This window comes from Equus asinus, chromosome 3 (assembly GCF_041296235.1).
Source record: "Equus asinus isolate D_3611 breed Donkey chromosome 3, EquAss-T2T_v2, whole genome shotgun sequence".
Lineage (NCBI taxonomy): Eukaryota > Metazoa > Chordata > Mammalia > Perissodactyla > Equidae > Equus > Equus asinus.
The window spans coordinates 64623575-64650604 of record NC_091792.1 but is presented as its reverse complement, the minus strand read 5'-3'; the positions used below and the strand labels follow the sequence as shown (position 1 = coordinate 64650604).

Genomic DNA, 27030 nt, shown 5'->3' with positions numbered 1-27030 from the left:
CTTTCAATTGCGCCACCTCTGCGGGGCCTTCCTGAACTCCTCTGGCCTGTGGTCAGAATGAGTGGCCCTGTTCTTTCTGGTCTCCCAGCACACGGCCTTGGGTGACAATGGGCAGCCTCCTCCTTCGGACTCTCAGTGAGCCCTATAAGACAGTCTTAGCTGTTCTTAAATCCACTCTCAGCCCTGTCTGTGACTTACGCAATGTCTGGCACATGATAAGTTCTCCACATACCTTCTTATAAATCTATTCACTGCCATTCCAAAGTTGAGGAGAACCTGATTCAGCTACAAGTCTGGTCACTCAAGACCTTGGTATATATTATAGGTAGTTTGCCCAATTGCAGATGAGGAAGAAAGAGTTGAAGAAACAGGTTCGTGGATTGTTATTTTCACTCTATTCTCATAGAACTACTTGCTTTCCTCACTATGCTACTGTGAGTGATGGGGAAAGTGATGGAGAGTCTTCTTTAACCACAGAAAAGTGGAGCATCCCAAAGGACCAGAAATGCCCCCACTGAACAGAGAATTATTTGGGGAAGGTGTGGGTAGACTGTTGAAGTCATCTAGTCCAAACTCCTTCTCATGGAGAAAGGTCTTCTTTTTTTTGAGCACCTGTGGAAAATATCTCATCCAGAGAACTCATCATTGTTGGAAATCTCTTGTTGCTAGATGGTTCTTCCTTTCACTGAGCTGAACTCCTCTGAAACTCACCCACTGGTGCTAGAACTGCCCTCTGCAACAGCCGGGAAGAATGAGTGTTTTTCAATATGATGGCCCTCAAAGATAGAGACCACCCACCCTGTTATTCTCTGTTCCAGGCTTAACATAAAGAGCTGTTTCCCTTCCTCCTTGAGTGAGATGCTCTGCCTTTCTGGTTCTCCACTTTTGCACAAATGATTTGTCACCATCTTAATATGTCACAACCAGCAGTAGACATAACAGTTTACAAGAAACAAGGCCTCTGAGCTGGTTGCTCCCAGCCTCTTCATCACTGCAGACTCCTGTCTTTCCCTTCTCCAAATGGATCTTTTGTTTAGAAATATTCTGCTAATTAAACTTAGTAAGTAAAACCCATCTACAAATCCCTCTAAGTTTGAGTTCCTCGGCCCAGCTGTCCTGGTCCCGGGATTCCTCTGCAGTTTGTCTCTGGTCTCCTCTCCCAGCCTTGCTTCTCATGATTCTTGTATTAGTCAGTTCACACTGCCGTAACAAATACTACCAATTGGTGCCTTAAAAACAGACATTTATTTTCTCACGGTTCTGGAGGCTGAAAGTCCAAGATCAAGGTGTTCACAGGGTTGGTTTCTTCTGAGACTTCTTTCCCTGGCTTGTAGATGGTCATCTTATCCCAGTGTCCTCACATGGCCTTCCCTCTGTTCTTGTCCTTGTCCTAATCTCCTCTTCTTATAGAGACACCAGTCATATTGGATCAAGGCCCACTCTAGTGACCTTATTTTACCTTAATTACCTCATTAAAGGTAAAAACCCTATGAATTGCAGCGAAGCACTGGCTGATGTAGCGCCAGAAGGTGAGAGGATAGCGCAAAAAGACCAGGCAGGTTCCGTCCTGCTGTACACAGGCTCTAGGAGTCGGAATGGACTCGACAGCGCTAATAACAAGAACCTCATTTAAGCTGTGTCTCCAAACACAGTCCCATTCTCAGGTACTGGGGGTTAGGACTTCAACAAATGAATTGTGGGGGGGCACAATTCAGCCCCTGGCATTCCACTTTCATCTAGATATGCTGGTTTTACCTACTCTTCTCAGAACACACCCTGCTTTTCATCTCTCATGCCTTTGTCCCTGCTGCCTCTTGCCCTGCCTCCCCCACTTCTCTTTCAAGGCCACTCTTCCACGAAGCTCTCGTGCCGAGTGGTTGTCTGGTCTATTTAGACACCCACAAAGATGGAGCATTCCCTTCCTCATGAACCAGCCCATTCTGCTTGGCTCAACAGCATCTCACCCTAGCAACATGGACCTGGAAAGGCCTCAAGTTTCACAAACCAAAGATGGTTTGCCTTCCAATTCAGATAAAATGATTTCCAGATAAATAAAATTACCTCTAGATAAAATAAGAACTGAGTAGCAAATGGAAAAAAACAAAAACTGAAATGTCCCAGAAGTTGAAAACTAATTAACCTGGTTGCCTGAAACGTGTCTACTCTGAGATACTGTTCTTGGGGAACAGTTTTAAGCGGAACTTGATCATCTTCCTATGCTGTGAATATGCAAATGTTTCTTCATTTGTTCCCCGCAATTCAGGAGTATTGCAGTCTCCTGCATGTTCCCCCTGCAAGACAAGGCTCTCCTAAACTTCACCTGCCAAGATCCCTAGGTCAAAGCAAAGTCAACAGAGCTACTTTTCTTTCCACTCCACTCTGCGGCTCCTCCCCAGCACGCACATGCTCCAACACACACACCTCCTAGAGCATCAGGCTTGCGCATCGTCTTAATGCTGTTGCTTAGCAACCAGTGAGGGAAGTGTGATCGCACCTCCCAGCACTGTCCATGGAGCACTGCAGACAATACAAACAGTTCCCTGGTTTCTCTCTGCGGCTAACAGGAAGGTAACTGTCAGAGGTGGCCAGCATTATGCTCCAGAGATATTGGCTCATCATCCGGGGGCTCAAATTGGTTGCTGCTTGGCTTTTACTTGGCATTGGGTAATGTCTTTGTGGGGGTGGCTGGGTAGGTGGTTCTTGAAGGGCCGGATCTCTCTGCTTGCACTTGTTCTCAGGATGCCTGTGGTGCAGGCGGGGCAGCTTGCAGAATCCTCTCTGCTCCCACACATCCTTGCCCTGCAGCCAGTCCCTGTCCCCTCAACCACCACATTCCCCACGGTCTCTTCCATTTGGAGGTTGTTCTTCAAGTGCTGGCCCTGCCCTGTTTGCCCCGTCCCCCCTTGCAGCCCTGTGGTTCTTCCAGTCCCTGATCCCTCTGCTTTTCAGACGCTCCTCCATGCTGCTGGACAGCCCCCGGCCCCTCAGATCAGCCATGTCCCTCCCCCACCCCTGTCCCTTACATCCCAGCCTCAGACCACTGGGCACGATGCCACACAAGTGGTCTGAGGCCCACCTCCTTCTCTCTGTTGGTGTTCTTATCAAAGACTGGATCCTGTGACTTGGAATTCCAGGTGTCATGTAGCATGAAGGAGTAGAGAAGGCGAGAGTCTGGAGTCTGAAGACATATATTCCAGTTCCAGAGCCTTTCTTTTTTTGTTGGCTATGTGATTTAGGTCAAGTTTCTTTAATTTCTTTAAGTCTTTGTTTTCTAAGGGGATTGGAATATTTGCCTTCCTGGGCTATTATGACAATTATGTGAAGTAACGAATAGAAAGAACCCAGCAAAATACATAGCATGCAGTTGGCAAACTCTATTCCCTTCCTCTCCTGCCATCTCTAGCTCTTTATTCTTCCTTTGGAAGCTGCTCTTCCTCAAGCAAAACCAATTTTCTGGTTGGATTCCCAAGAGGCAATGCCAAGCAATCACAAGAACGCTGGGCTGAGGGGCGGAGGGGCAGCTCTAAGTCTACGGCATGGTACTTCTGCCCTCGACAGCCCTGAGGTTCCTTTTGTTCACCTGTAACATGGAGCTAAGAACACCTGACTTGCCTAATGCACAGAGTTGCTGTAAAGCTCAAAAGAGATAATAGGTGCCAGTATCCTTTACACATTTCAAAGTGTTTTACAAATTTTAGAGATAAAAATTATCTTGGAAAACCTGGTTCTATTTCCCGCCCCCCCCCCCGGCCCCGTAAAAAGGAAGGAATTGGATTCTAAAATATCTAAAGCCCCCTTAAATCCTAAAATTATAGCAAACTGAGAGATGGCAGTCACCTCCCTCTAAAGGCCTCAATGGATAGAACAGAATCCTTCACAGACAGTATTTGTCTTGTGGCTATAAGAATAGATTACAGTGATACTTCCACTCTCTAATCGCTGGGGCCCCATGACCAAGATGACTGGTTATCACCTAGTCAAAACTCAGCCCAGGAATGTTCTAGAGGCTTCTAGTTCTGGCTTGGGAATGTATATAGCTCTGTCCTTTCAATAAGGAAAACAAATGAGTCAGAACATGCCCCAGGCATGATAGAGGTACGAGAGATGCAATTACTAATGTAGGTGTTTGAAGTTTATGTCATGAATACTTCCATGACGGTTGTGTGTTTAGTAGTGGCCTGAAAAACAGTTGAATTTGCAAATGGAGGGTATTTGAAGCAAAAGATATTAAAGTGTGTAACATCAGTAATTTACAGCAAGTTAAATAAAAGTGTGACCAACAAATAGAATTTGAATGTTATTGAAATCTTGAAGATTGGAGGTCTGGCCAAGGATGAACAAAGATGCCAGAGACACTTGAATTCTCTTCAGTGAGACCTACCCATCCTCCAATCCCATGAAAAGATGAAGAGAGACTTCTGTTAAAAAGGTGGGAACTACTACTTCATGATAAAGTTGCAAGAGGTTGGATATGGCACAAGTGTCAATGGTTAACCACATTACCGCTAACTTTTTAAAATTAGAGATATTTAGTTTGGCAACAGTGCGGAGACAGATTTGATCTCTGTTATGACTGGACCCATGGAATAATTAGTCATAGAATCAGAGAATGTTAGGCTGGAAGTGACCTTGGCAATCGCCCAGCCCGGTCCCACCCCTTTATTAACAAACGAGAAAATAGCCCGTTAACAGTAGTTAACTTGGGATTGCAGAAATGTGGGTGATTGTTATTTTCTCCATTGCTTCTTTTACTTTCCAAATAAAAACACAAAAATAAGAAAACAGGAAAATGGCTTGCCTAAGGCCCTGCAGCACTGTGGAGACTGAACTTGCCTAGCCCCCAAATCTGTTGACTTTTTTCTCCCGCTTGTCCCAGGGGGATTCCATCTGAGGCCAGAACTGAGTTTCCAAAAAGACATTTCACAATAAGAATGTAATCATGCCACCAATTAGTCTTCTCAGTTTCAAACTTAACTTTAAATTATCAGCATTTTATAATTTCCAGGGTAATTTCAAAAGCATTCTCTTCTGAATAAAACATAGACTTACTCTATGGGGACTATTAAAAATAAAATGTCAGTTGTAAGCAAATCTCTCCAAACACACCTGGTTCTATAGGGTTAAAACCACCTTCGGAAGGATAATGTGAAAATAGAACCTGTGTTTGATTTTCTTAACCCACATCCTACGCAGCCCATCCACTTGAGGAAAGAGAAACACTGTGAACAGGGTGGTACGAGCTGTGTGAATGCCATCCCCCGCACAGGCTCCTGTCTACAGCTTTTGTTCCCATGGTCTCTTCAATAAATATGACTCAATCTGCTGTATGGGCTCCACTTCCCCTGGGCAGGGAACTGACAGCAACGCTCTGCTGTTCCCGTCGTGGGTGACTCAGGGGGCACACTCAGGGGCCCCAGTGGTTAGGCGGCCTCTCTCCCCAGCCAACCAAGCTCCCTTCTGCTCTTCTGAGCGCAGAGATCCCCAACCCTTCCCAGCTTCCAAAGTGCTCACTAATTAATACGGGTGGTGTCTCCCCACTCCCCCCATTTTTAAAAAAGGTACTGTACACTTATCTTGAAAAACTGCCAAAGTGCTTTTCTCATCTACCTACTCATCTATAGAATTTGTAGTCTCCAGCATAGGCATGATACACAGAAGGCCAAGTCGAGGTCAAAATGTGTTCCCGTGAACAATGAAAACAAAAGACAGGAAAAGCTTTCCAACCACCTCTCCTCTTCTAAATGCTTGTCAGAGCAAGAATATGATATACTTCGTGTGCACAGGGACAAGTCGTCTGAACCAGCCCACACTTGAGAACCTGTTTGGGCTGTAAGAGTCAACTGAGATGGGAGTTTTAATTTATTTGGATGCATGTTGTTCTGAACTCAAGGGGATAGTGAAATTCCAAGGATTTTCTGTAACAAGAACAACAAAAAAGCAATGAATCAGAGGCATGGGGTCCCCTTCCACTAAGCCAGCTGAAGCCACAGGCACCTGAAGGAGATAGAAAAGTGGAGAACTGCATGCTCGTCGACTGCTGATCTAGTCTCAGGATTACAGGGGATTTAATTCCAAAAATATTTACATAGAACCCACCACGAAAGAGGCTCAGAAGGTCTATAACACAAATTTGCCCTGAGCTACACATCCATAGGGCTGTTAATGTTGGAGGCTGTGTTCTATCAGATGCCTAAGAGAAAGACGATGGAGAAACACCATGTCAAGCCAAGATGTCACCCTTAGTTTTGGGACACGGCATGGCATGTGGTGTCCAAGAAAGTGCTGTTGTTTGCCAGGACATCTTGGATGCAGCGCCTGTTGCTTGCCAAACTACTGTAGAATTTTTCTCCCTCCTTCTCCTTTCTTTTCATGGGTTTGGAAGGGCCCAGTTTGGCCTAATTGTACATGTTGACCTGTGAATATAAGTAACCTGAGCTTCTTTTTTTTTTTCCTTTTTCTCCCCAAAGCTCCCCGGTACATAGTTGTGTATTTTTAGTTGTGGGTCCTTCTAGTTGTGGCATGTGGGATGCTGCCTCAGCATGGCCTGATGAGCAGTTACATGTCCGCGCCCAGGATCTGAACCGGTGAAACCCTGGGCCGCCGAAGCAGAGCACACGAACTTAACCACTTGGCCACAGGGCCAGCCCCAGTAACCTGAGCTTCTAATGCATTCACTCCCACGTGCTCTCTCTCTCTCTCACATACACACACAGGGATACACTCATACTTTAGTCACCACAGCACATCCCCATATCTTCCCTGTAATGGCAGATCAGACCAAGACCAGCACTGGAAAAATGAGGCACTTTGGTAGTAGGGTTGTTCTAATGGGATGCTGCCTTGGGGATGTGATTTCCCACTGTTCAGCTGCCTAAGGATGAATAGCCTGGGAGTTCTAACTCCTCGAACCTTATCAATCACTTAGACCCGACCAAAGGTGGCCTTGGAAGATGTTCCCCAAGAGCAGAAGGAATACAGCATCAGCAGAAAAGGGCCTACAACTGAGGAAGGAGTGAGAAAAGGGAGACCGCCCAACCGATTTTGTCATGGTCAGCACGCTTGTAGGTGTAGATGACAGAAACCCTAACAAGGATTCGCTGGCTCACACAGCCAAACTAAGGGAAGATTCAGGAAGCAGCTAAACTCAGAGAAAACTGGAACTGGGGACACAGACGCAGCCAAGTGTCTCTGGGTCTGCTCCTCTGGCTGTTGCTGGATGTTGGCTTCATTCTTTCAGAACAACTTCTGCAAAAGGCAGAGGGCATAGCCAGTAATTGTGCCCAAGCTCTCATCCATAGCCTTCTCAGCCACCAGAGAAAGCTTCTTTCCCTAAGCTAAAGTTTACAAAATGCCAAAGAAGAGCTCTGATTGGTTTGCCTAAGATTGTGTGTCCATTTCTGGACCACTCCCCCTGGCCGGGAGGGTGGAGCACCATGTTCACCAGAGCTTGGGTAATACACCCCATCTTGTGGTCCAGACCAAGGGGAGGAGGTAGATGAGATGGTCTATGATGATGGGCAGCTTCCACCGGAAACACCCGGTTGCCAGGGGAGGAGGAAGAGTTCCCTGCAAAGGCAGCAAGTGAAATTCTCTGAAGAAGGGGGAGGAGGTATTACAGGCAGACAAAGCAATTGAGATCCTCTGCAATAAATTTGCAAGCTTTGATTATGTAGCAGTTTCTGATCTGTGGCTAGCCGGTCTGTGTGTCTGTTGGGAGGAACTTGAGAAATGGAAGGAAATGGCGACATCTAAAATGCTTGGGAATTGGCAATGTATAATTACATAATAGCTGAGAACTAAATAAAACTTTGCAGAAAGAACAGGCAGCAAGGTCATGAATTATACGTCAATAAATCATTTACATACTCCTGGGCTGTTTGACAACAATTATTATATGAAAGAGATAACTGAGCTGGACTTCCTGGTCGTGTTGCCCTGCCTGTAGGATTTAACAGTCCAATTCACGTGTTTATTGGTTGTTCTTTCTTTCCTGGGCTTGAAGACTTCAGTATTAGTGACTATCATCCCCCAGAATCAGCCCTGATTTTCAAGAATAACATTTTTACTTTACTGTGTGTGTCTGACATTGAAAAACCACCTTGCCCCTCAGTCTTGAGTGAATGGTGTTCATAGAGTAAATGGCTATTTTTGATTCTGCCTCTTAACTCTCCAGACTATACTTTTCCCTTGTTCAAAAGGAGTCTTATCGCTTTAATACTCCGCTGGTGGGTGCATAATAATGGCCTCCCAAGATGTCTATGTTTTAGTCTGTAAACCTGTGAATATGTTAACTTTCATGGCAAAAGAGACTTTGCAGATGTGATTAAGTTAAGGATTTTGAGATGGGGAGATTATCCTGGATTATCTGGGTGAGCCTAATGTTATCTCAAGGGTCCTTATAAGAGGGAGATAGGAGAGTCAGAGTCAGACAAGGTGACGTGACAATAGAAGCAAAAGTCAGAGAAAGAGAGAGTAGAAGATGCTAGTTTGCTGGCTTTAAAGATGGAGGAAAGGACATTGAGCCAATGAATGCAGGCAGCTTCTAGAGCCAGAAAAGTCGAGGAAAAGGACTGTCCCCTAGAACCTCCAGAAGGAGCACGGCCCTGCTGGCACCTTAACTTGGGGACTTCCGACCTTCTGAATTGGAAGATAAATTTGTGTTGCTCTAAGTTTGTGGTAATTTGTTACAGCAACAGTAGGAAACTAATACAACTGCCTTTCTGGAAAGCAACTAGGCAACGTACTCAGAGATATAAAAGAATTTATGCCTTCTGACTCAGTCTTTCTACTTCTAGGACTCTCTCCTAATGAAACAATCAGATATGTGGAAATGTACTGAAATGTTAAGATGTTCATTACAGTATTATCTATAATAGAAAAACCTTGGAGCCACCCGAAGGCCCTACGGTAGTCTCATCTTTATTACAGTTGCGACATTGTTCACGTAAGAAAACACGGCCCACTGGATGATGGCCATCCTTCTTTACGATGTTGCTTCAAGAATGTGTTGTAATCACAGGTGGGGATGTCCTCACGACTGTGAGGACAGCATTGATGTCAATCTACTGACTCAGCAAATGCTGGTTGAGCATCCTCGATCTTGCGCCAGAGCTGGAGGCACAGAGGCAAAGGACACACGTGGGACTTGGGGGAGCTGTGGGAGCCAGATTGCTGGTTATCAACACAAAGACTTCTCAGAAAAGGTGATGTTCCACTTAAAACTTACAGGGTCAACAGGAATGAGCAGCAGCTGAAAAGTCAATTCATAGAGTGCAGTCCTTTCCTCATTCTGTGCATGCGTAGTAACTGAGAATGGGAGAGATCCTGGCTGCTCACCGGGAATTCTGAGGGCTCTGCGGCCTGAAGCAAGACTAGCCCTCTTGTTAAAGAGCTACAGTCAATAACAAAAAACTGGAAACCACCCAGATGTCCTTCAATGGAGGACTGGTATGTCCATACAATCAAATAGTACTCAGCAACACAAAGGAATGGACGATTGATACATGCAGTAACCTGGGTGGATCTTAAGGGCATTATGCATGGTGAAAAAAAGTCACTCTCAAAAGGTTTGGTACTGTATGATTCCATTAATGGAACACTCTTAAAAAGGCAAAACTATAGAGATGGAGAACAAATTAGTAGTTGCAGATGGAGGGCGAGTGTGACTATGAAGGGGTAACACAAGGGAATTTCTTCATGGTGATGGAACAGTTCTGTATCTTGATTGTGAAAGTAGTTACACAATCGGATATGTGGGATAGGATTCCATAGAAGTGCGTGCACACACACACACACACACACACACACACAAATCCATGTAAAACATGGTGACCTGGAATCAGGTAGTATACCAATGCCAGTCCCTGCTTTTGATGTTGTACTAAAGATCTCGCCTTTAGGGGAAGGTGGGTCAAGGCTACACAGGACTCTGGGTGTTATTTTTGCAAATTCCTGTGAGTCTATAATTATTTCAAAATTAAAAATTAAAAAAATAGCTACAGACTGAATTCTCTCTGTCTGATAACACTTCTGTCCCCAAGAATTTTCTCACCGCTCAAGTCGTTCCAGGTCCGTTTCAATTGGCGTTTGAATACCTCTTAGTTCCCCCATCACTTCTAGACATCTGCTCATGGCCATGTAGGATGAGGAAGTGATGCCAACAAATGACAGCAGAGGAGAATGGAAAACTCATTTCCTCCCAGATCTCCAGCGCACTGCACCCCCTGTGCCTACCCCCTCCCCCTCAACAACTATCGGGAGCATCTTGCCCAACCGCCAGCCTGTAAAGAGATTGGCTGCGTTTGGGAGACACCCTGGCAGTGTTGTGAGAGCCTGGCTTTCTTCTCTCTCCTTTGCCAACTCTGGATGAGGGAGGGGGAATGGCAGGCAGACTGGAGAGAGAAGCCTTTGTTGAAGGGGAGATATGAGTGGGGTGAAGAGACAGCTAAGATTAAGAGACATAGCAGAGTCTGTGCTCCGGCACAATAGAAAAAGCATGGGCTCAGGGTATTATCTGAATTCATTCATTTATCCAGCAGGTGTCTTTGTCTGCTCAGCTGCTATAGGAAAAATACCACAGCCTAGATGGCCTAACCAACAAACATTCATTTCTCACAGTTCTGGAAGCTGGAAGTCTAAGATCAAAGCACTGGCATTTTCTGTGTCTGGTGACAGCCTGCTTCCTGGTGCACAGCTGTCTTCTCTCTGTGTCCTCACATGGTGGAAGGAGCAAGGGAGCTCCCTGGGGTCTCTTTTATAAGGACACTAATCCCATTCATGAGGGCTCCACCCTCATGACCTAATCACCTCCCAGAGGACCCAGCTCCTAATATCATCGCCTTGGGGGTTAGGATTTAATGTATGAGTTTTGGGGAGACACAAACATTCCGTCTAGAGCAGCAGGTATTTATCAAGTGCCTGATCTGTGCTACACCTGGTGTTACGTGCTAGGAATACAGGTACATGGTCCCTGGCCTCACGGAGATTACATCAGATGGTGTGAATTCAAGCTCTGTTGCTCACCAGTCTTGTGACCTCTGAAAAGTGACATAATATCTTTGAATTTCAGTTTCTTCTCTGCAAATTGGGGCTACTAACCCAACCTCATTGGATTTCTGTGAGGTTTCCTGAGATGGAGTGTAAGAGCTTTAGCACAGTATCTTAAATGTAGTAGGTGTTCAGGTTTTCATTCATTCTCACTGTCCTCTCTCTTCGCTCCTCCTCTGTATGGACTGCTCAGAGCCATTTGGATTCCCCCAGGCAGCACAGACTGCGGACACACCTCAGTCCTGTCATTTCAGTGGAACTGAATGCCGGGCCGTCTGCACAGTTCTGGAGAGCTCAGGCCACAGGAATTTGGGAAGGAGGAAGTGCTTTTAGTATTTCTGTTAATTTTTGCTTTATATGTTTAATTCTCTGTGTTTTGATGTGCTTATTATTGTATCATCTTGGTAAATCTTTCCTTTTTAAGATCGCTCTTCCTCGTTATCATATTCTTAATTTTTTTCTTCAAACCTAGATTATTTATTTTACATATTGATATCAACTTTCTTTCGTTTAGTAATCATCTGGTTTATATTTTTTTATTCCCTTATCTCCAGCTTTTCTATATCTTAATGTTTTAGTTTTGTTTCTTATAAACTACATATAGCTGGATTTGTAAAAAATTGAGGCAAAAATCATTGTCTTTTTTTTAAAGCTTGTTTTATTTTTTAAGACTTCTAGTATATCTGGTACCTTTCTACTGCGTTATTTCCTGTTTACCATGCTTTATTTTTGCCTTCCTCTCACTTTATCGCCTTTCTTTGGATTGATTGTGTTTCTTTTATTTCCTCCGTTTTCACCCTCCTGGTTCAGAAGTTTATATTACAGTTCCGTTATTTTAATGGCTTTTGCTCATTTTAACCTGTTACTTGAGTTGGAAGTCTACCCTTGGTCCATGTCATTGTCCTGCCCACAGCAGAAGGATTTGCTGGCACTGACTCACCTTTTTCCTCCCATCTTCCAAGCTATTACAGACCAGTATTTTAACATTACATTCTTTTCAAAATTCTCTCTCCAAATTTAGCCATTAATATTATTATCGTGGACTTCTCACACCTTTTTTTCTCTATTTAAATATTTCAAATATGCCTTTTGTGTAAAGTCCTGAATTATCCTATTAACTTCAGTTCTCGATTTTCTAGTCTATAATTTGCACCGGCTGAGCCTTCCTCAAGGCTGCTGTTTGCCTGTGTGGTTTGTAATTTTGAGTCGTGTGTCTGTGTCTGTGGGGAGGGGGAATTCCCAGGTATTTCTGATTGTGGAAATGTCCTACAGAATTTTGCTTTTTATTCTGCCTGAATCACTTGTCAGCATTTCGAGATTTGTCTTATTTTATTACTTGGATTAGAATTCCCACTGCACTTAAGGAGAACGGCATAGGCTTTGGTTTTTCATTTCATTTCTTTCTTTTTTTAAGTGGGCCCCAGGCGGAGGTCAAGCTCCTCACCTCCATGGGCTGGTGGACCGTGTTTCCAGGGCCCATCGCACTGTGAGGACAGCTGTTCATTCTCTGTGCTCAGTCCCCGCCTCACAAGAATCTGAAGCCGGATGACACCACCCTGCATGGATGTGACCCCAGCCCCTGGCCCTGGGGTCTCCACAGCCTTAGCTCCCATTCATGGTTCTGGATGTGAGACCCTCAGTTTCTGATACCTGAGAAGTTCCTCTTTCCAGCTTGGGTGTGATTGTTATGTTTTATCCAGCGTTTGTACACTCTCGGAGAGGGGCGGGCCCGGTCTGCATTAGGTCAATCCCTCACAATGACTGTGAATCACACGATCTCTCCTTACACTGGCGGAAGCTCCCCTTCATTTTCTCAGTCAGCAAATGTCGCTGAGTCAACTAGACTCTGGGGCACAGCGCTGGGTGAAGAGATTCCATCCGCCCTGGCCACTCAGAGCGTAGCATCCAAAGAGGAGGCAGACTCGAATCAGGCGTCTAAAGAGTCACTGTAAATTTGCAACTCTGGCAAACGCGGCTGAGGAGAGAGACGTTGTTCTACCGCGCTGGGTGCTCCAAGTGGGGCCTGACTCAGCCAACGGTCAGGAAAGGAGAAGCAAGATGTCACAAAGGCCAGAGGACAGCCTAAGGAGGGTTTAATTGCATGGGGCAGCATTGTGGCCAGGGCCCTCCCTCACCCTTCAGTGTGTGAGCCGGATCTGAGCTGGGAGCTGACTTTCTGCCCGGCCAGGTAGTAGGAGCCCAGTGTGATCAAACCCTACCCTGGTGGGGTCGATGTGCGGGTGCATGGCAGGAGGCAGGATTTCCCCTGGCACGTTGCCCTAAAATGCTGTGAACTACCCCCAAATGATGCCATATATGCTGTGAACTAGAAAAAAAAAGGGGACCTGAAAGACTTGTCTACAGAACATTGCACCTGGTGTATTCTAACTAGTGGAGATGCGGATGAGGGGCTAAAACTGTATTTCTCTTGCCCTCTGGGTCTAGAGTTGAGGATTTCTTCTCCTTCGTGATGATGACCAGAAAAAAAGGCCCTCTATTATTCTCTAAATCAAAGTTTTTGGTCATTCAAATAGCCAGTGGGGTGATGAGGGAAGGGCAGGGAGGTTGGGTTTTTTAAAGGAAAGAGCCCTGAGTGAGGAAAGCCACAGCCCACTCTCCCTCCGACTTCCTGGGGGGACCCTGGGTAAGGAGTGCGTGGGAGCCAGGCCCCACTCTGTCACACTAGGAGGTTGCACTAAGGGAGCTGGAGGGCCCCTTCTATCTCTGCGAGCCCAGATGGTCTCCCCGGGGAGGTGGGTGCTGCTGAGGCCCCAGCTGCCCTGTGTTTCTAGGTCTCCAGTGAGGTACAGTCCCTTGGGCCTCTGTACCCAGAGTCACCTTGCTCACCTCCCCACCCCCACTTCCTGTCACTGATGACCCCAACGATCCAGTACCCTCCCTCAGGAAGGTTTCTCATCCTCAATCCACCTTTGCAGCCAGCACTGCCCAGTTGTGCCAAGAAAATGCAACCTCTGCGTCATGAAAAGGTCATAAACGAGGCGCTGAGTGTGTGCCGACTTGGTGTTTACTAACCTGCCCGGGCCGGGGCAGTGGGACACGGAGGCCCTGGTCTCTCTTTGGAGCTTCCTTTTATGGACACAGATTGCTGACCGACCCTGGCAGGCCTGTTCCACTCCAGGTCTGGCCCCAACCTCCTATCGTTCTGCTGACCTAGGTCATAACCTGAAGGCAGGGTTGAAAAGTGAAGCCTGTGGCAGTGCCAGCACCCTGTGCCTCCCGGGGCCTCGTCTCCCTCCCCTTCCTGCCCTCCTGGCCAACCTGTTCTCCCCTTTCCACTTCCTGGGTGTGATTCACCCAGCCAGAGGCTCCCTCTCAGCGCGGCAGGTATGTGTCATTTCCTTCTGCTGGCGAGACCCAGGCTCTCAGTGTCCCCTGGCCCCTGTGACTGGGCTAGTCTGATTGAAAAGCCTTGAAGAGTTAGACTCCTAAGCCTGCAGCAGCAGCCTGGTGGGAATTTGCTGTTGGGGTGAATTTTTCACCTGTGGGAGGCTTTCTATGTTTCCCCTGAGAGATGTTTGGGAGAAAAAGGGGACTGGGACAGTCTGTTTCATCCTGTTCTCTGCCACTCGGTCACTACCCATCCCTCCTTCCCTGGCATCTTTGGCAAACCAGCACCCCCACCCCCACTGCCACCCCCTAGAACTGTGGGGCCTTCCCCTCAACTTACCCCACCAGGACTTCCCGGGGACACTTTGGCCTTGTAGGCAACCCATTTGTAGCAGCCCACCCCGCACTGAGGAGGCTAGCAGGGTGATCAGAAGGCCTGTGGTTGGACAGGGGGACCCAGCCTCGCACTGGGTCCCATCATTGGCCATCTTAGTGCTTCTCTCTCAGAGGAGCTCTGTCAGAGCAGAGTGGGAGTCAACGTGCAGGTGAAGAGCCGTTCCCACGTGAAATCTAGAACCACTTGGTGGGAAGCGCAATAAGTGCTGGCATGTCACCGCTCTGCCAGCATTGTCCCACTTCTTTGTGGCAAGGACTACACACGATGCCCACGTGGCCAGAGTTGGCTGGGATATCGGCTCCTGAGTCAGGTCTGCCTAGGGCAGCAGCCTCTCCTGCTCTGCTCACGGTGGAAAATGGGTAAAAGCACAGGGTGCCCCATTGACCCTGGGAGAATCCCCCTCTTGGGGTAGGGACTAGGATACAGGCCAGCTCATTCTATCAGGCCATGGCGCTTCTGTGGTCTTGGACTCAGTCCTGGGAGCGCCATCTTGAACTAGTGGGAAGAGCTTGCTGGAAGCATCTAGGGAGATGAAGGATCTGAAGCTCGAGTCTTGTGAGGACTATCTGAAGGACTTGAAGCACGTAGGCTGGAGAACACCCAGAGGAGCAGATGAGCTGTTTTCCAGGATGGAAAGGTCATTAGGTGAACGTAAGACGTGTTTTGTTATGTGTGTGCCCAGAAGACAGACCCAGGAAGTTACAGAAAACTGTATTTGGGCTGAATGTAAAAGAAGGCTTTCTTATAATTACAGCTCTGAGCAATGGAACAGGCTGCTAAAATTTTGAGGTAGTGAGTTCCGTATCACTCAGAGAATTCAAGCAGAAGGTGGCCCAGAGGTAACTTCTGCGCTGTGCTGAAGTTTGGATGGCATGATCTCTGACAGCTCTTCCCTCTCTAAGCCTCTGTGAGTCTGATTTGGGTCTAACTCTGCCCTTTCTTCCAACTCCACAACGCTCCCGTAGCAAATCTCCATCTGTCTCATCACGGACCTCCTCCCCTGAGCAGGACAGAGGCACACAGTCTGGCCAGTGCCTGGGGTAGGCTGTGTGACGGCTCTTGGCAGAAGCCCCAGAAAGGTCAGCCACGTGCTGAGCTGGTACAGTCACTAAGCGTTTCTGTTACGTGTTTCTGTGAATTCTTTCTGGTTGTCTCACCCACCCCCAGTTCTGTGGGTCAAGATTACTCTCCTTCGTGCTGCAGATGAGGAAGTAAGGAAATACCCAGGCTACTGCAGGGCTAAGATTAGACCCAGAGCCTACCCTTCTGTCCCTGACGCCGCTTGCAGAGTGCCCCACGCTGTCCACACACCCTACATGCATCCACGAGTTGAATTCTTACGGCAACTCTGAAACAGCTGCATTATCATCCAATTTTGCAGAGGAGGAAAGCAAGGCTCAGAAGAGTTGGAACTGTGTCTGCAACACAACTAGTAAGGGACGGAGCTATGCTGTTATCTCCTGCTAGCACTAAAGGGCATCCCATGGGTGTGCAAGGAGAGGGCCCCACGCAGCTGCAGAGCATGTACCCTAGGGGATTGGGCCTGGGCCATTCAGTTCAACACTGCTGGGTAAATGATGGCCTACTCCATACATGCAAGGTCTGTGCTAAATGTCACTGGGGAAAAAGGTGTAGACAGTACTATTGCCAGCTTATGAGAAACCTGTGGTCCAAAGAGTGAGCATAGCATGTTCACAACAAGCAAGATGTACCAAATTGGGAGCAAGAGCTCATCTTATTGAGGGATAGAAAGGAAAGCTTCATGACAGAGATGGAAGCTGAAGTGGCCTTCATGAAAAGGAACCTTAGAAAGGTACTTACTGGGGCATGAGAATAGGAGACATAGCATTTAGTGAGTGTCACAGGGACCAAACAGAATTGGGCCCATGAATTCTTGAGCTACTGTTAAGTAAGTGTGATTGATTTTCTCATTTTCTCTACCCACCCACGGATGGCCCAGCCCCAAACAGAACTTTCCAGCCCGACCTTCTCATCCTTTGACTTGATGAATAGCCTCACCATGCTGCCATTGACTGGAGAAGGTTGTAGGTGACGTTGGCTCCTCCTTCACTGGGCTACTAATTCCTGTGGATTCCACCTCAGACACCTCCCTTTATCTGTCCTTATTGTTACCTCCCATCCAGGGTAAGACTAATTCTTCTTGCCTAAATCGATGTGTCAGCCACCAACTTGCTGCCCCTAAGGTGTGTCCTTGCAGATCTGTCTTGTGCATAGCTGTCAGGTAGAGTCACCTCATGCACCTTGACACTTTGAATCCTTAGCGAGTCTTCACTTTCTGACAACCTTCCCCGCCCACCTCCTTTGTTTACAAACCTATCCTTCCTGGAAGGCCCAGCTCCCTTCCAGTCGGGTGAAGTTAACTCCTTTCCCTTTCGTTGCTCCCCCTTTGTAATTTGATCTGTGTCTCTCTTATAGCACTTTCCGCACTTTACCGTGTGGAATTAATGTGTGGACACATCTGTCTGCCCAACCTGGTTGTAAGTTCCTGCATCACACTTCGCCTTTGTGTTCTCTCTTCTGTCTGCCCACTTTGGCGGGGGGGGTGGTACTTCGTGATGTTTGTTGAGTTGATTTTAATCATGGTCCCTGCCATCTGGCCCCAGGCTGAGGAGAGCAGAAGGACCCTCGGAAAGTGGCTGAGCACATAAGTTCACCTTGGTATAGCGCAACACACATTTCCTATGGGAAGAGAAACAACTTGGTATGAACAGGGTCCTGCCAGAGCCCTGGCTGCTTTCCTCTACAGTGGGACAGCGTCCTGTGTGTTTCCTTGAGAGATGGTGTGATGGACCTAAGGAAGTAAGGGATAGATCTGCCATTTCCTAGCTCCAGGATATTGGGAGAGTTACCTTAACCTCTCTATGCCTCAGTTTCCCTGCATGTAACATGGCAGGAGAATAGTAGTACCCATCTCTTTGCTTTGTCTTGAGAATTAGTATTTGTAATTGGCACATTAAAAATACCCAAGATATGTCTATTGTTTTAAAGTCATTATTACTAATAACTCCACCTCCTAGAAAGCAAGGGGCACACATCTTAAAACCAGGAAGACTGGAGATGACCTAGTGATGGTGACGGTATGGCTAGTTGTTGGAAGTTTACCTTCCCGTGAAAGTCCACAAAGCGGCCCCTTGGAGGGTTCAGTTCTGAGATGCGGTCATGAAGCCCTGTAGACTTAGCAGTCCCGAGAGGAGGACTACAAACAATGCCATCACACCCTAGGTCTTTATAGTGTTTCCCCTTTGGCACTGCCCCAGAAACACGAGACCTCTGGTCATCAGCCCTGGCACCACCACCCTCATCTCTTTTTACTCTGCCACATTCCAGATGTTCCGATGAAACTTCTCAGTTTCTTTTTCAAATAACACAGTGACCCACCTGAAATTCTACTTCCTGTGATCGACAGGAAATGTCAACCAAAAAGAGACAATCATGTCTAAGAACTTGAGGCTTAGGGTGACACAAGTCACAGCCTGGAAAATTTCAGGGGACTCCATCTCATCCTGATCCTAGAATTAGTTCAAACTCCCTAAGGACAGAAGCCCCCGCAGGGCCTCCCACCTCCACAATCTCTCCTTCTGCTATGATCTGAATGTGTCCCCCACCCCAAATTCATGTGTTGAAACATAGCCCCCAAGGTGATGGTCTTAGGAGCTTGTGCCTCTGGAAGGTAATTAAGTCATAAGAGCAGAGAGCCCTCATGAATGGGATCAGTTCTCTTATAAAAGAGACCCCAGAGGGCACCCTTGCCTCTTCCACCATGTCAGGATACAATGAGAAATCTGCCACCTGGGAAAGGGCCCTCACCTGACCATGCTGGCACCCTGATCTCAGACTTCCAGGCTCCAGAACTGTGAGAAATGGAGGTCTGTTATTTATAAGCCACCCAGTCTGTGATGTTTTGTTACAGCTCCCCGATCGGGACTGAGACACCATCCCAGGTGTTTACCAGTGCACCTCACCTTCCCCCTGGAGGGGGCTGGTGACTTCTTTTAGGGCTTCAGACTAATTCCCACCCCTCCTGTTCCGGGCTCCAGAGGTTTTACGTTAACCTAGTCTGTTTCATATGTAAACAGCACAGTCTTTCCAGGAAACATCCAGCTTCTAGATTTGGGCACCCAGGGTCTCGTGGTGGTAGGCCAGCCTTGGCCTAGTGAAGTTTAGGAAGTCTTGCAGCCGGCCAGATCAGGGTCTGCCAAAACTCCCACAGAGTCCATTCCAGGCCAAGATCGGAGCCGGCATCCAGGAACGGCAGAGACCTCTGCCTCCTGCATCCCCCTCACTAGCTAACTTCCCACTCCCAGGGAGACAGCTCCTGAGCAGGGCTCCTGTGCACATCAGACTTTGCAACGTGCAGATTGCTTGTGACTGAGCCTGCATCTCCGAGGGAGGCAGGAAGTCCCGTTTGAAACTTCCCAGCACATAGAACAGAGGCTGGGAGAGGACCCTGCCAGCTTGGGGCTCCAGCTCAAGTAGTCAGGGGATGTTGGTGTTTGTGGGTCTGTGTGTGTGGAAAGGAGAGGGTGCTGCAGGGTGAGGGTGGGGTGGGAGACTGTGCAGAGGGGTGTGGCGAGTAGCAGCTAAGAAACAACATTGGATGGAGGCGGGGGAGGGGAGGAGGAGGCTGGACTCTGGCTTACCTGGCGTTTAATGCTCAGTTTGAAGAGGTAGAAGCTCCCTAAAAGCAGAGTCTCTAAAGTTCTGGAGAGATCTGGGCCTCTTCCACTTTTAGAGGCTCTCTGCATTAAGAAAGAAGAAACATGAAAATAGGGCAACAAATATCGTGATGTATTTTAAGTGTTTACTTTCACCAATTAGTAGTTTTAAACACACGCTCACACAGTGACTGCATGAATGGACTCACTTGGAAATAATGAGAAGGGCCCTTTGTCCTGTGAAGCCTGACTGAGTGGCCCTCTTGGCTTTGGGAGTACTCCACCCTCTCTGAGAGACCCTCTAGGGGCAAAGGGAAGCAGCTGGAGGGTCTGGCGTTCTGGGAAGTTAAACAAAAAGTCCAGAACATGGGTCCTGGAAGGGGCCTGGATCCACCTGGTTTTGCTGGCATGGTGAGAGACTAAACAAACCAGGCGTGCGAGTGTCTGGGCTCGTCCAGGTATCCATTCCAGCCAGATATCCAGCTGGGCAGGCAGCAGGCTGAGACCTCCAGGGAAGATCTTCTTTCCCCCTTGATCACCCTATATCCGTCCCCTGCAAGTGCAGTAGTTGTTGATCAGAAAACCCCTGTCAGGATCTCCTTGACTCCTCATCCAGAGCCGGGGACAAAAAAGGCCCCAGGGAACAGGATGTGGTGGAGTCAGGCCCAGGCTGGGCCAGTTTTGGGGATGGGACTGGCCTTCCTGGGGCCCAGACCACACTGCCCTTGTTACCAGTTCCAGGTAGCTGAGGACCATCCTTTCACTCTGCCACGGGTGTATGGACGACGGTCTGGTGCTCTTATCAGAGCTGACGCTCGTGTTGGGTTGTTTCCGAGGAAGGTAAGGGAGCAGAACAGCTCTTTCCCGAAACTACTGACCTCTCTGCTTCCCTTCCACTGACAAGGACTCTCTCCTTGACCAAACTTCAGTCAAGCTCCCTTGAGCCCTCTTCTCAACTAGGCCTCATCCTTGGCCTGCCAAGAATCCCTCCACCCTTGATACCTAACCAAGTTCCTCTTAATAATTGTCCACCCACCGACTCGCTCACCTGCCTGGGGGCTGTAAACGCCCAGCTGCCCCTCTTGTCTCTGAAGATGAGTTCAATCTCTCTCCCCTATTGCAACAGTCTTAAGTCGAGTCTTTCTTGCCTCTTTAACTCCATCTGGTGCATTTATCTTTGCATCTGCACGCACACACACACTCTTAGCACAGCACCCTTAAACTCGCTGGTTCTATCAGGTTGTCTCATTATCTCTCCTGCAGTCAGAAAAGCTGCTTGGAAATGATATTCAGGTCTGGGGAGAAGAGAACCATCTGTCACACCCGGCTGTGGGACCCCCTGTCAGAGAGGGGCTGACCACTCTCATGGGGACCTGCCCTCAACTGCGGGGCCATGTTCTGCTCTGTTATTGGTCAGCTTCATCCCCTGGAGACTCTGGAAAGAACCACTACTGTCTTCGGCCTCGAGGAAGGAGCAGGGAGAACAGGCACAGGGAGCGTGGAAAGAGCAGCCAGGAGTGTCTCCCTTCCAGGCTCTGCTCTGCTCCCATCCCCTGAAAAGGGCTGTTCTAACCTTGGTCCCCGCAGAAGCATTCTCTGTCATTAGAGGCGTTTCTCAGCATATCTATTTTGGAGCTGCAGCTGGTTGCTTCTCAGAATAAACAGAGCTGTGATACTGGGATAAAAGAAGAAAAGAATATCATCTCCTCTTTATGCCCGCCCTCTTCCCAGTGTTTTCCAGCCTCCACTTCCCTCTTCTTAAAGGCCTGTCCTAAGACCCCTTCCACCCCACTCACTGCCAAGTAGCTCTCCTTGTGCCATCTTATACAGGACCCCCTCCCAGTCATGTATGGGCCCCTGCTATGGCCAGGCCCTGTGCTAGGCTTGGGGCCCCCAGGACGTGCAAAGAACTCAATGTCAAGTGGCACAGGAGTTCATATGTTAAGGACTTAAAGCCAAAGAATGTACGAGCTGGTCCAGCCCCTCGTGCTTAGATGAAGCCACTGCGGTCCCGCTGGGGATGTGCCGCTCTCAGGCTCTCGGAGCTCCTGGGAGTTACAAAGGAGCCCTAACACCCTAACTGTGCAGTTTTCCTCATAACTCACTGTGTCATCATCAGAATGGCTGCGTTGTGCTGAAATCATTGAAATGCGGGCTTGATGCTACAGGAACAGAAAGAGAAATTAAACTATTGTTTGTTTTGGACAAAGCGGATATTGGGCACCCAGTGTATTTGTGGACTGAAATGGCTGCCATGAGGGAGCAAGGCAATCAGGGGTCTTTCTGGTTGCCTGGAGGTGGGAGGGTCTGGTCAGTAAGGAGCAAATGAAGAGACTTGTGTGTGTGGCTACACTGGAGACCAGGTTATTAATCATCCCTTGTTGTGCCTTCTCTTCCAAGTGGGTCTGGGCGTGCATCCATGATGGTGTAAGCCTCTCCCCTCTGTTTGGGTCTGTCTGGAGCCCTTCCTTCACGGCCCTTGCCCTTTGCCCTCTCCTACCCCTCTTCTGTGCTTGCTGTGTTTCCCCTTTGGTGAGCTTTACTTAACTCCACTCGCCGTCAGTCCTTTATCTGCTGGCCTGCTGTGTGGCTTGATGCACATGGGGCTGCAGAGGCAGAATGTAAGGATGTGGTAGTTTCTGGAAACTGTGCACATGTCCTCAAAACCATCTTCTCACCCAGGGTTAAGAGCGGTCAGCCTCCCTCCACTTGCTTTGTGGTCTGGCCTTGTAGCCTGGAGGTTGGTCCAGCCGGTCTCCTCTGGTACCTGAAGCAGCTCTGAGAAAAGAGTTAGCCAAGACCCTTTCAGTGGGTTTCCTCTCTTGCTTTTGTCTTATTTTTAAAGATGAAGCTGTGGTTAGACTCTCAAATTAGTCTTTAGAAACCTCAGTGGAAGGCTTGGTAGCAGAGCTGTCGGTGTGGTGGGTGCGGGTGCTGAGGTGGGAAGGGGCCACACTCCGGGCAGTCCCACTAGCAGAGAGAGTCGTAGGTGTGATGTCCGGGTGGAGCACTGGATGGGCCTGGCCATTCCGTGTACACCGGGAGGGGCAGAGGGGCAGGAATGTGGGTTTTGATCTCAAAAAAACTTGGGAGTCTGCTCAGCTCCACCATTTCTTAGCCCTGTGACCTTGGGCTGGGTATTTAGTGTCTCTGAGATTCCGTTTCTTCATCCGTTATATGAGGATATTAAGAGTTTCTATTTTAAACAACAATTCATTCCTTAATTCCATGCGTAATTTATTCAGTGCCTCCTTGCCAAGCGCTCGTCCAGGTGTGAGCGTACAGTGGTAGGGAGGACTCACACTGCCCTCTCCTCCCCGGATGCTCACGTGTTCTGATAAGGGGACAGGGTGTTAGATAAGAAGGGGTGTGTGTGTGTGTGTGTGTGTGTGTGTGTGTGTCTATTACTTAATGCCGTGACTGACACACAAAAAGTGCTTGATAAATGATAGTTGTTATTGGTATTATATTTATTCAGCAATAGAAATACAGTCTAAAAGTTCAGGTAGAGAACCAGAAAAGGTGTTTTTGTTGGATAAAATATAAAGCTTCTTCCTTAGATTTAGAGCTCTCTTCTGGTTAAGGAGAGAGTATTGTCAGGATTTCTCGGAGAAACAGAGCCAATAGGAGATATATATACATACACACAGACATGCACAGACACACACACATGTATCCTATAAATATGCATATATATCCTATATATATGATGCATATATATGTGCGTGTGCATATATTTACATGTATATGTATATATATAAAGAGATTTATTTGTAAGAAATTGGCTCACATGATTATGGAAGTTGACAAGTCCCAAGATCTGTGATGGCAAGCTGGGGACCAAGGAAAGCCAATGGTGAAGTTCCAGGACAAAACCTAGCAGGCTCAAGACTCAGGAAGAGCTGATGTTTCAGTTGAGTTCCAAAGGCAGGAAAAAGCCAATGCCCCACTTCAAAGTCCATCAGGCAAAAAGAACTTGCTTGTATTTAGGGGAAGGTCAGCCTTTTGTTCTATTCAGACCTTCATCTGATTGGATGAAGCCCACCCACATTAGGAAGGGCAATCTGCTTTACTCAGTCTACTGATGTAGATGTTAATCTCATCCAAAAACACCCTTATGGAAACACCCAGTATAATCTTTGACCAAATAACTGGGCACCCTGTGGCCCAGTCAAGTTGACACATAAAATTAACCTGCACAGAGAGCCATGGCTGGAGGATGCTGTAGCTGAGAAGGCCGCTGGGGAGGAGCTGAGTGACCACCCTGTCCTGAAGGGAAGAGGACCCCAGCTGGAGTTGGGACAGGATGCAAACTGGTTGTCCTGGGCCTCGGTCCAATCCACAGACATGTTTTTGTTAGTTTACATTATGTTTTGTAAATTTACGCCAACATTTCAAAATTAAAGAGTTCACATTAAAAATCTGAATTTTCAGCTCCTCATGAAAAACTGGAAGAAGCAGGCACGTGAAGGTCAGGCATCCGTTCTCACCTGGCAGCCACCAGCTGAGGGGCCACGGGTGGGGGTGGGAAAACTCCATCCCCTCCTCCAGCGGGGGTTAGCCAAGCCGTCCAGAGAGAGTTGGCCTTGGGCGAGTGTCTGGGAGAGGCCCAGCACCTCCATGTAGCTACCATGTTTTGTAAGTTTGTACCAAGTTAAAATTCAAGATTTCGCATTTGAAATCTCATGAAAAATGAGAAGTGATGTCATGAAGGTCAGGCATGTTTTTAGGTCAGAGTGGCTTCTCCTTCAAACTGAGCCTCAGAGATGGGCCTTGGGATGGAATCTTCTAGAGTTATAGAATCATGAAAAACATGACTCTCGACTTCTGAGGCACAATGAAGGAACCGGGGGTGTTGAGATGGGAGAAGAAATGCCTCAAGGGAGCTGAGAGCTACTTTTAAATAGCTAAAGGGATGTCATACTGAAGTGGGATTAAACCAATTCTGAATGTCCCTAGAGAACAGGAGTCCAACCAGGGATGACAGCTGTGAGAAGGCAAGTTTGTGGTGAGCATAATGCAGACTTTTCCAGCAACGAGAGCTCCTTGGAAGTAGAAAGGCCCAGTGCACAAGGCAATAGAACCCCATGGCTGAGGGGGCAGCCGGGCCACAGAGGGGACTTGATTGCCAGACTGGGGGTTGACTGGATCGGGGCTCCCACACCTTCTTCGTGGGTGGTGCTTGTAGACAGCGAGAATGTTTGTACGGCACACAGGAGGTAGGCTGGAGGAGATTGAACCCCAAAAGGGGTTGCACACAGTCCCAGAGGTTCAGGCCATGGCAGGCCTGTTTTGAGGGACCCAGGATGTGTTTTAAGCAGGTATGGTAAGACTTGCAGATACAGAGATGACTTTTGAAGGAAGTTCATACTCACAGGTCCCTAGAAAAGGAGGCAGAGCCCACCACACAGGGGGGCGAAGCCCCAGGGGGGCTCAGGAGGCAGAGGGAGAAGGGAAAATGTGGGCAAGAGTCTTTACTGTGGTTCCCTTGCAAAGGAATAGGTGAGGCAAGGTGAGCAGGTTTAGGGTGGGGTAATCTGAGCAATTTCGGTGGGCTCTGGCCCATGGGACCTGTCCCCAGTTGTCTGGTTCCTGGGCCTGGGGTGATTAGAGCAGGGTATAGTGGCCCAGAGTGTGAAAGCCAATAAACGAGGTGATTAGGGGTGGGGCTGGGGATTGACTGATTTGCATATGAGAGGCAGGCTCTCAAGAATTGGCCTACACAGGAGGAGCAGACCCTCCAGGGTCAACGAGGCCCCAGAGGTCAAAGCACCAAATACAGAAACTGGAAAACATGGTTGTTGCAAGGCCCTGCCCACCTGCCCCAAGGGGATCCGTTTGTCCAGGAGAACACTGGACAAGGTGATGTCTCTGTGTTCTTGCTGCCCTGAGGTTCTGTCGTCAGATAGCACATCTGAGCTGGGAGTGACCCCAGAGTACAGCCTCACTCTGTCTTTGTACAGAGAGGACCCAGGCCTGCAGGGGTGAACCCACTTGGTCAGAGTCTCAGGGTTAGTTGCAGAGCAGGGCCTTTCGGCCTTGCAGTGCGGTTGGAAGGGGCTGGAGTGAGCAGCTCACAGTCTTCATCCGCGAGAGTCCATGATAGGATCACATGGATGGGAACATACCCTTAGCCTGCAGCATCTGGGGTTCCCAGGCCAGTAGGAATACTGGTCAGAAGTGCAGTCTCTGCCAGCACAGTGAGGCTCTGAGTCCCCCTACCCTGCCCGGGACGCCCAAGGAAGACCTGGAGCCCGGGTCTGAGAGCCGGATGCATCCTGGGTCCCAGCTTTGTTTGTCCTGCAGCAAATGTCTGACTTGGGCAGCTCAGCTCCCTCCCTTGCAGCAGGCTTATCAATGGTGATCCAGTCATTCCCGCTAAAATGAAGATTCCTATTCCTTTGCCCCACCCACTCGTTCTGACGGATAAATCTATAGTAGGCCACCTGTATTTGCAACAGTCTCCCCCTGAGTAGCACCCAGGTTTTGGAAACCACCAGACTGATTGATCTCCGAGACCCGCTCTGACTCTAAATCCTACAGTGTTCTGATCACCCGGGCCGGTCTGTGGGTGCATGATCAGCAGCGCACTACAGAGGCTGTGGAGGACTAGAGAGCTGAAAGGACGTCTTAAGCTCACAGCTATAGGTAGGGAAGGGGTGGAACCGGAACCCAGGTGTCCTGCCTGGGTTAGTCTGCTGGAGCTGCCATGACAGGACCTCACAGACTGGGAGGTGTAAACGTCACACTCTTCTTTCTCACAGTGCTGGAGGCTGAAGTCCAAGATCAAGGTGTCCACAGGGTTGGTTTCTTCTGAGGCCTCTTTTTTCCTTGCAGACAGCTATCTTCTCTCTGTGTCCTCACATGGTCTTTTCTCTGCATGGAGCTGGTATCTCTCTGAGTGTCCAAATTTCCTCTTCTTATAAGGACATGGGTCAGATTGGATTGGAGCCCATCCTAACAGCCTCGTTTTACCTTAATCACCTTTTTAAAGATGCTATCTCCAAATGCAGTCACATTCTGAGGTCCTGCAGGTTAGCGCTTCAACACAGGAACCCTGCCTCCTGGGGCCTCTCCCATTGTGGACCTCTTCTCCCCGCCTCACTTCAGTTATGCACTTAGCCCTGCTCCCCAGCTTTGGAGAGCCCAGCTGCGTATAATAAGTGCATTGTGTCCATCCACGTCTGGTTCAGTATTCTGCCCATACAACCTGTTTGTTCCCAGAAGGGCCTGGACCACAGCGGCATGAAGGGCAGCCTGTGTTCTGGGTTCTTTATTCCCCTCACCTGGCACACAGCCATGTAGAATTAGGCACTTGACAAATGATGGTAATGGTGATGACGATGTCGACAGCCAAGAATAGAACCCAGGAGTGGGAGGTGAGTTTCCTCATCTGGTGCTATGGGGACGAAGGGGGGTGTGATGGCCACGTCAGCTCAATGATGAGCAGGGGCCAGAGTTCACAGTGGATGGAGCATCCAATAGGAGCCACATCCATGACTGCAAGGCTGTGGGAAAAGGTCCAGGGATATGTGACCCAAAGCCCATATGCAGCTCTCAGAT

General features: G+C 48.3%; 1 protein-coding gene across 9 annotated transcripts in view; it reads left to right on the top strand.

The window, feature by feature from the left end:
* The window catches only part of PTK2B (protein tyrosine kinase 2 beta), a 123120-nt gene that overhangs the window by 18872 nt on the left and 77218 nt on the right, over positions 1-27030 (top strand). The window lies entirely within an intron of this gene.